An 8,737-nucleotide genomic window follows, 5' to 3' on the forward strand; every position below is an offset into this window, starting at 1 on the left:
GGGGGGGGATCTGGCAGGAGGGATCCTAAGCTAAAAGGAACAATTCCAGTGGCAAAGGGGATTGGAGAATCTTTCCCGTTAGCGTAACTCACCCGGACCCCCGGTGAGTCTCCCCGGTGCTACTTTATTCAGAGATGGGTGGAGCACACTTCTGGACCTGCCCACACACAGAGCACGCTTCCAGTGGGCTTGGGGCACACACAGGCACACTGGCGGGCACACACCTACACAGAGCTGCTTAGCTGGTCTGTGTAGAAACCACCCCCTTCGCCCTCACCCAGCGTGTGCTGTGGTGTGGTTAGTGGCCCCTGGGAGCAGCGTGGCCAGATTCGGCAACCGAAGCTATAAGATGCCCAGGTAAACTAGAAAGAGGGCTCTGAAAGGGCTGAATGTTCGTAACCTATCGACAAAAGCTGAAGACTGGATGTGGAGGACGCCCAGCAGGTGTAAGATGTTCTGATGCAAGCCATGCTGGGCCATCCGGTCCCGGAGGCCCCAAGGCTGAGATGAACTGGACTCAAATCTATGGAGGGCCTCCTGGCTTGGAGACAAGCGGTTCATCTGGAAAGCTCCCTGGCTGGGGACTTGGGGGAAAAGGGAGAAAATACAGGAAAGGGTCAGGGACGGTGCTTAGGGCTCTGTTGGGGGAGGGGGGCCTGGCTGCACTGTCTTCCGAAAGCTGGTACCCCTTCCTCCGTCACTGGCCATCGCCCAGCGCCCTGCTCACCACTCTGTAGGCCTGCTGTTTCAGCGATGGGTGCTATTCCAGGGTGGAAATGACATAGAGAAAGGACAGTGGGAGTGACCCAGCTTCAGTCCCATCTCAACCTCCACAGGTGCCTAAGGTAGGAACAGCTCTCTTTCCTTCCCTTCCCTTTCCTTCCTTCCTTCCTTCCTTCCTTCCTTCCTTCCTTCCTTCCTTCCTCCCTCCCTTCCTTCCTCCCTCCCTCTCTCTCTCTTTTTCCTTCTTTCTTTTTTTTCTCTCTTTCTTTCATTCTCCCTTTCCTTTCTTTCTCTCTCTTTCTTTCTTTCTCTCTTTCTCTTTCTTTCTTTCTCTTTCTCTCTTTCTTTTTCTCTTTCTTTCTGTCTCTCTCTTTCCCTTTCTTTCTCTTTCTCTCTTTCCCTTTCTTTTTTTCTTTCCCTTTCTTTCTTTCTCTCTCTCTCTTTCTTTCTCTTTCTCTTTCCCTTTTTCTTTCTTTCTTTCTTTCTTTCTCTCTCTTTCTTGCTCTCTTTCTCTTTCTTTCTTTCTCTCTTTCTCTTTCTTTCTTTCTTTCTTTCTCTTTCTCTCTTTTTCTCTTTCTTTCTCTCTCTCTCTCTCTTTTTCCCTTTCTTCCTCTCTCTCTCTTTCCCTTTCTTTTTTTCTTTCTTTCCCTTTCTTTCTTTCTTTCTTTCTCTCTCTCTCTTTCTTTCTCTTTCTCTCTTTCCCTCTTTCTTTCTTTCTTTCTTTCCCTTTCTCTTTCTTTCTTTCTTTCTCTCTCTTTCTTGCTCTCTTTCTCTTTCTTTCTTTCTTTCTTTCTTTCTTTCTTTCTTTCAGAGAGAGAGAGTGCATATGCATGAATGGGGTAGGGGCAGAGGGAGAGAGAGAGGGAGAGAGAGAATCTCAAGTGCTCTTGGTGAGTGGCCCTAGCTGTGTGCTCGGGGGCTGAACAGACAGACTCCCAGGAACAAAAAAAAGGATATGAGCACGCGTGGCCGGGATGGAGTTTGAAGAGCCGGGGAGCCTCAGCTCGTCACCTGCTCAGCCACCTCCTGAGGCCCAGCAGAGAGGAGACAGGTAAGACCCAGGTATTTGCCATCAGGTACCCTGGCCGGGAGGCCGCTCTGCTGAGAAGCGGATAGGCAGCCCCTCCCGGCTCACAGGGACCCTAGGTGCCCACCTCAGGCTCTGTCCTACTGCCCAGGGATGGGGAAGACCCTTTCTTCAGCTCCCGGATTCCATCTGGTTTTCATTTTCACGTGCAGCAGTGACAAATGTTACTAAAAGACAGAAAAAGGCAAGAGAGCCATACCTCTCCCCTGAGCTGGGTGTTTCATCGCTTCCTGTCCGCACTGCCGGACTGATGGAATTTGACATTCTGAGCTCATTAGTGCAGGAATCCCTTACAGCAAGCAGCCTGCCACGGGAATGTCACAAAGGGGCTTTAACTTTGGTGTCATTGAGAAATTTGGCTTCCAGGGAGAAGCTGTCTGGCAAGGCTGACCTCCATCCTGAGGCTTCCCCTTCCATTCGGCAGAGGGCTGGGCGCAGACCGGGCTCTGTGTCCCCTTCTCTGGTGGGAGGTCCTTCCTGGGTCCTGGCGACCAGCCTCGGGCCACCCTCTGCCTTGCATCTCCTAGACCCTGACCCTTAGAGTTGAAAGAGATCTCACTCAATCCTGCTCCAACAATTCACATATTGGGAAACGGAGGCCCAGGGCGTGGAGGGGTTGGTTCAAAGTCATCAGCATTTCAGGGACAGAGCAGTTGCCGATAAGAGCACGGGGACGGAGGCGGAAAGATGAGGCTTCGAGCCTTGCGCGGCTCCTCACAGGCTGTGTGACCTTGAACAGCAAATGCCCTCACCGGCTGGCGGAGGTGATGGAGCTCGTACGTCAAGAGAGCCTGGTACTGTGCCTGGCACGAGCTGCCTACCGCTGTGCTTGTCGTTGTCGTCGTTAGGCCCGGACCTGCTGATTTGCAGCATGGCCGGTTAGTTCCCGGTCAAGTCTTCTCTCCAGCAGCCGGGTTGAGGACCCCCCAGGGGCAGCTCTGCTCACGCTGTCCCGTGGCCTGAGCTAAAACTGGTAGAGGCCACCGGAGACCAGACCCCAGGCCCCCGCGAGGCAGAATTTCAGCAGGAGGGAGAATGGCATTACTGTCGTCGCTCTAGCATGTTGGGCTCTAGAACGTGCCTCGCTGAACGAATGAGCGATAGAATGCTTGTCTGTTGACGTGTCCAGACCTGGGCCCTTCCAGGACTTTCCTCTACGGCAGGAAGAACGCGAGTTTTGGAGCCGGCTGGCCTGTCTCTGCATCTGCACAGGGGTGACGTTCATCCCGCAGGACTCACCGGGGGGACGTGTGCGGAATCTTCGGGCAGATTCTGAACTGGAAGGTTCTGCTGAGCCCACGTCCACCTGCGCCGACAGGCTCCTCCTTCCTTCTGCCGCCAGGACACGTAGCACCCGCATCGTGCAGAGGAGGAAACCGAGGCCCTGAGACGGGCGGTGCCTTGCCGAGTGGTCCACGGCAGAGCCAGAGAGGGCCTCAGTCGAAACATCTGGGCTCCCAGGCCAGTGCTCGTGCTGCTGTGGTGCTGCCGTTTCAGCAGGCTGACAGAAACGGGGACGAAATGGATCAAGTCAGCAGTTTCTTGGTCCCCTTCCCCTGCCCTGGGGGATCATGCGCTCTCCGAGTCGCGAGCGGCCCTTTGGGTACAGAGTGCATTGGGTTGCCACCCCCACGGATCTGGGTCAGCTTGAGGCAGGGCTCCCGGGAAAAGGGAAGAGGTCCCCAGCGGGCAGCATGGGCAATGGGGGTGGGAGCACTGCGACCCCAGGCGGGGGGTCCTCTCCGGGCTGGCTTCCAGGTCAGACGTGTGGGGTTTGCCCCCCGAGCGCCTCTCACGGGCAACCCTCACCCCCTGGCTGGGCGCCCCCCGTGATCGGGATTTAATGAGCCGGCTCTAGAGAGCTCAGCGATCCGGAGGCATTCTTCACCGCTGTCCTGGTTGGAGCTCCGGGTTTTGTGTTTCAGCCCAAGCTGCTCCTCGTGTATCTATTTGGAACCAGCAAGTCCCCCCCACCCCCGCCTCCCCCAGAGCATTTTATCGGGTTATTTTGAATCAGGAACTTTAACAGCCTGCAGGGGGAACATAGAAGCCTTTAAGGAGAGAGAGCAAATGAAGTCAGCAAGGGGAGGGCGCCGGGGAGAAGGGAGGAAAATCCCAAGCTGCGTTTTGGAACAGGGCTTGATTATGTTGGTGACAGCAGGCTGCCTTTTGCAGGACAGGAATCTAGCCCCCGTGGTTTATAAGACACTTTACCCCGCACAATTCTGCTTAAACCACACAACACTTCTGAGAGGTAGCCATAGTTTGTTGGCCTTACCATCTTGATTTTATAGACCGTGGCTCAGAGAGGTGCAGAGACTTGCTCCGGATCACACAGCAAAGAGCAGGGAGGGCTGAGCTTTCTGATACCGGAGTATTCTCCCAAAGTCTCTACTTTCCTCTCTTGAGTTAGATATCCGCGGTGACTCTGCAGTGGGTGCCGGGGAAACTCTGCCCGGCACCTCGGGGACTCCCCCTGCCCTTTTTGTGTGACCACCGGCCTGCTTCTGTGTGCTGTGCTTTTCAACGGATCTTTGAGGTGCCGAAGCCAGTTGCCCAAGCACAGGGCTGAGAGCGCCTGAAGGTTAGCAGGTGGCTCCTAGCCAGTATTTGCCCAGAGCAGGAGTATGGAAACCCAGCTCCCTCGCAGGACAAACTCCAAAGTGTGATTTACTCTGCAGAGCTCTGTGAGATCAAGCTGGCCCTGGGACCTCATCAGGAATGGCGCCCTGGCCTCGCTGCTCTCTCTTCCCGGTCCTACGTCACCCGCGGCTTCCCTCCACTCTTTCCTGGGAGCGCTTCTGTCATAAATCCCTTGTCAATGAATTCTCACCTCGGGGTCTGCTCCTGAACCTCACCTCACACAGGTCTGAACGAGACTGGGGATCAAGACTGTGACAAGAAAGGGGACCAGGGGGGGAGGGGAGGTTCCTTTGCTCACGTCTGACCTTCGAGGGGAACACTTGGTGCGGCCGTGGCCAGCACAGAGGTGGGGAAGAGGTCATCTGAGAACGTGCTAGAATCTGTTGGAGAATGGAGGGTGAGCTTAGAGGGCTGAAATCTCATGCACTCTCCCGAATGGCGGAGGTGGGAAGCTGGGGAGTGCTCCTGGCGATGGGCAGGGGTGCAAACATGCCGGGTGTTGCCTTGGGGCTGAAACAGAGGGGCGCACACGGGACGTCTACTATGGAGGCTGTAGGACAAAGCCTACGAAGGAAGGAAGAAGACAGGATTGGGCAGAGGGAGCCCGGTCTGCCATATAATTGTAGCAGGGCCTCCGGTGGACCCCCTGGGGGCCTCGGGAGCTGGGCTGGCCCTTCCCGGGTGTCGGGATCAAGGCTGAGGGTGGGGTCCTGTACTCCTGAGCACTGGCTGCCTCCGGGACGGGGGTAATCTTGGAGCAGGCAGCTTCCCCCAGCTGCGGGCAAGTTCTCGACGACTCAGCTGTGAGGGTTCTACAGACACCTATTGACTGACCATTGACCTGTTCCCACCCGGGCGTTTTCTTATCACCGGTTCATCCGATTTCGGAGGGGACACGTTGTAGCAAGGAAACCTGCCTGCTTTCGGCCCTGCTGAAGCCCCTATGATTTCCAGAAGACTTCCTACCCTTTATAGGCACTGTGGGGGACAGAGGGACGGGCCAAGCAAGGTCCCCGTCCTCATGAGACTTTCATCCAGTCGCAGAGGCAGAGGCAGAGCTTTTGTCCGTGACACGTGAAAGGATGGTTCAGAGGAACGGCCGTCGCCACGGTTCGCGCGCTTACTGTGTGCCAGGCGCGATGCCTAGTTCTTTCCGGGCATTAGTTTACTTAGCCCCTCATGGCGGTTCTAGAGTCTTCACCTCACTTCACAGATGGACTCACTGTCCTATGAATGGCTAGTAAGTGGTCCAATCGTAATTTTTAAAACAGTTTATTTTTACGTACGCATGTACATATGTACGTATGTTATGTATGTAATCTCCGCACCCAACGTGGGGCTCGAACTCACAACCCTGAGATCAAGGGTCACATGCTCCTCCAGCCAGGTGCCTTTCCAATCGGAATTTTTAAGTCAAGCGTTCTGACTCCAAAGCCCAATCCCTGATGAACGGCCCTCCTACTGTCCGTGTAGGAGCTGAGATGATGCTGGAAGTCCCCGTGGAGTAAGGTAAACAATATCGGAAGACTGCCTGGAGGCGGCAGCATTGGGTCTGACATCTCAGCATGTGTTTTAGGGGACGGGGATTTGCTTCAGGGTCTCCTAGAGAGAAAGCAGTCTCTCCCTGTGTAAGTCATTTACGAAATAAATGCTCTTCCCTCCAAGAAGTCTCCCTACATTAATCAGAAGTGTCGTGGGTAGGGGCGCCTGGGCGGCTCAGTCGGTTAAGCGTGTGACTTTGGCTCAGGCCATGATCTCACGGTTTGTGGGTTCGAGCCCCGCCTCGGGCTCTGTGCGGAGCCTGCTTGGGATTCTCTCTCCCTCTCCCTTGCTCTCTGCCCCTCCCCCTCTCGCACACGCGTGCTCTCTCTCAAAAGTAAATAAATAAACTTAAAAAAAAAGTTGAGTTTGTGAGTGAACGGTACCCCCAACTCCCAAGTGGAGGAGGAACTTTCCCATCCATTCTTCAGCTTTTGCCGTGGCCTCCAGATTCCAACAGCTACATCCCACCCCTACTGCTCCCGGGTGACGCACTGGGAAGCGTTTAGCAACCTGCCCTCTGACTTGTCGCGTTTGCCAACGACCTGTAGGGTTGCACCGGTTCTGCCGTGTGCACGTTTCCAGTGTGGCCGATTTGTGCTACTAACGTGCTATCATTGGTGGCGGAGTTGGGAAGACGTTCCCCGGGGGGCTCTCGTGACCCAGAGTGAATGCCCCAGCAGATGCTGCAAGTTACCTCTTACGTCTGTGCCGTATCCACTGCCAGAGCTGGACTGTAGGGGTCCGGATCATTCTGGGAAGAGAAGTGATCCCCTGGGGTCCGTTCGGCGGTGGCCCAGTGGGTGTCCTCCGGAGAAGCCAAGGACGTGGATCGTGAAAGTCAGCTGTTCCCGCAGCGCGGACCTCTTCCACCCTCGCTCTGCCCACCCCCCTTCCTCTCCGTCTGACACTTCCAGGTCTGGGATCTGCTCCGGGCCCCTCCTCTGGTGCCATGATAACCCCTCACACGTGGACAGCATTTGGGGATTTGCAAAGCAGTCCCCGCGGCCGTTTTCGCATAGAGTCCTAACAACGAGCCCGAGCGGTAGGCTGGTTGGGCGTCACTCGATGGTCAAGTAATCTAAGGTTTGGAAGCTTTAAGGACTTGCTCGAGGCCACCCTGCCCTGTAACCGGTGGCAGAGCAGGGCCTAAACACCTGCAGCCCAGCCTGGCACATTTCCATCTGGTTTGGGCAGCTGGAGCGTCAGGAACATTCCAGAGTGCATCGGTCGGTTGAGAGTTGGGTTAAAAGCCACCGGGCCGGATTTACCCTCTTAACGTAGAAACATTCATCTTAAAAGTTCTGCCAACTCATAGCCACTTTTTTTTTTTTTTCTCCATCGTTCCCCTCTTGGGTTTCAGCAGTAGGTGAAAACGGGGAGAAATCTGGGAGGACGAGGGGGAAATTACAGCGTTTGTGGGTGACTCGTTCCCTTCCCCGCTGCCCCCAAACCCCAAGGGCGCAGGAGCCCAGGTGACCGCACGGAGGCAGGCCGCGGTAACATTTCAGCCCTAGGTGTTCGAGGCAGACGGCTTCTTGGGACAAGATGACAAAGGTATTTATTACAGGAAATCCCTGGCAGGGATGATCTGTGCTTCTCAGAGGGACAGCAAGAGAGGCGCTTTCGCCTGGAGCACTGGACTTCTGAGCCCGATCTGTGGGTGTCTGGCTGAGGCGCTGACATTCCTGCGGGAGACGCGATCGGCTCTTGCGATCAGGAAGCCTTGCGCGGTACACACGCCGGGTCCGGCCGGGGAGGTTTACACCTGTGACGTCGCTTGCGAGCTGCTGTCCTCTCGACTCCAGGCGGGAAGAGCTGCGGTGTTTGACCCGACTTGCAAGAAAGATACACCTGCCGCCCGGCGGACACGCCCCCCTCGCTCCCCCCCCCCCCCCCCCGCCCCGTGTCAAGTCTATCTTTCTTTTCCTCCAGTGTGGTGTTAAAATGTGGAAATCTGGGGGCGCCCGGGGACGGGGGGGGCTCAGTCAGTTAAGCGTCTGACATTGGCTCAGGTCATGATCTCACGGTCCGTGAGTTCGAGCCCCGCGTGGGGCTCTGTGCCCACAGCTCACAGCCTGGACCCTGCTTCGGATCCTGTGTCTCCTTCTCTCTCTCTGCCCCGTCCCCGTTCGCGCTCTGTCTCGCTCTCAAAAACAAATAAACATTAAAGAAAAATTTTTTTAAATGTTAAACTCTGGATGAATGTTTCCAAAACTTGCCTGATGGGGGCTTTGTTAAAAAACACAGATTCCCAGGACCTTTCCCAAGTAGCAGGTTAGCGGGGTGGTGTTAAGAAGCTACAGTTTTAGGGGCGCCTGGGTTGCTTAGTCAGTTGAGCGTCTGACTCTTGATTTCAGCTCAGGTCATGATCCCAGGGTCAAGGGATCGAGCCCTGCGTCCGGCTCCGTGCTGAGCACGAGCATGGGGCCTGCTTAAGATTCTCTCTCTCTTTCCCTCCGCCCCCTCCACAGCTCATGCTCTCTCTCTCTCTCTCTCTCTCAAAATAAAAATAAAAACCAAAGAGGCTGTAGTTTCAACAACATCACAGGTAATTCTTGAGATTGGTCAAATCCCGCCGGGGTGGCCCAGTGCTTCTCAATCTACGGCAGGTGTTTGACTCAGCCCAAGGGCTCCTTGAGAACAGAGCTGCTGACCTTATCTGAGCTTGAGAATCTGCATTTCCAGCATATTCCCAGGTGTTGTGGATGCTGGGGGCAACCTGTTGAGAGCCACGGTGGGGGT

Source organism: Lynx rufus, unplaced genomic scaffold, assembly GCF_022079265.1.
Source record: "Lynx rufus isolate CCGP_SWC_20201006 ecotype Redwood Valley unplaced genomic scaffold, mLynRuf1.p SCAF_11, whole genome shotgun sequence".
Taxonomy (NCBI): domain Eukaryota; kingdom Metazoa; phylum Chordata; class Mammalia; order Carnivora; family Felidae; genus Lynx; species Lynx rufus.